Genomic DNA, 1051 nt, shown 5'->3' with positions numbered 1-1051 from the left:
TGTGTGTGTGTGTGTGTGTGTGTGTGTGTGTGTGTGTGTGTGTGTGTTAAGTGTCTGAGGCCGGAACGGACTGGACTGGGGTCCTCCTGACTCCAGGGCTGGCGATTTACTCACTGTACCACCTAGCCGCCCCTGGGGGCATTGTCTTGAAAAGGTTCCAGTTAAAATGCAAATACTATATTTAAAAAATGTGACATTTTAAGCCATTATTCCCAATATGTTTTCCCACATGAATTAAAGAGTTAACTAAATAATTTGATTTAAGTAACTAATTAACTAAATTAAAGATTTAACTAAATTAAAAGAAACCAGAAGTAGTAAACATAGGAAAGATAAATAGGTGGGGGGGGGGCGGGAAGGGAGAATTAGAAGAAGAAAAAATCTAGCCTCTGAGGGATGGATAGCAACCTGGATGTGGTTGGAAACTCCAGGGGAGAGAGGTCAGGGAGGTAGAGGGAGGGCATTAATTACTTTGGGATAGAGATGGAGGGGATCTGAAAGAGGAAATGAGGAGTAGGGGTTATTAAAGATGAATTTAGCTTGCTTAATGAGGAAAACTTGCATGTGCAGGTTCATGGAATAGTTAGTGAAGTAAGTAAGGACTAGGCAAAGGTTACTGGAAAGGGGAGAGAAAATGGGGAAGAGGAAGAGGATAGGGATGAGGAAATAGGAAAGAAAGAAGAAGCAGGTGCTTGGGTTTGGTTACTATTTATTATTATTAGTTTTGCTTTTTGGAGGGCAGTTGGGGTTAAATGACTTGCCCAAGGTCACACAGCTAGTTTTTGTTAAGTGTCTGAGGCCACATTTGAACTCAGGTCCTCTTGACTCCAGGGCTGGTGCTCTATTCACTGGGCAACCTAGCCACCCCAAGTTTGGTTACTATTAAAAAGTCAAAATTCTCCAGCATGGATGAAGAGTGGTCAGAGGGTCAGTGAAAGGTAAGGGAGAGCAAAGGAAGGGCAGAATGAGCACCTTCTGATCCTGTGTTCTCAGGATTCCCTTCTAGCTCAAACAGGGAGTCACAGAAGCTAATACATAGCTCTTTAAAGTT

This window comes from Petaurus breviceps, unplaced genomic scaffold, assembly GCF_028583685.1.
Source record: "Petaurus breviceps papuanus isolate PSGF00001 unplaced genomic scaffold, PetGlider_PUasm1.0 98, whole genome shotgun sequence".
Taxonomy (NCBI): domain Eukaryota; kingdom Metazoa; phylum Chordata; class Mammalia; order Diprotodontia; family Petauridae; genus Petaurus; species Petaurus breviceps.
This window is presented reverse-complemented; position numbering follows the sequence as displayed.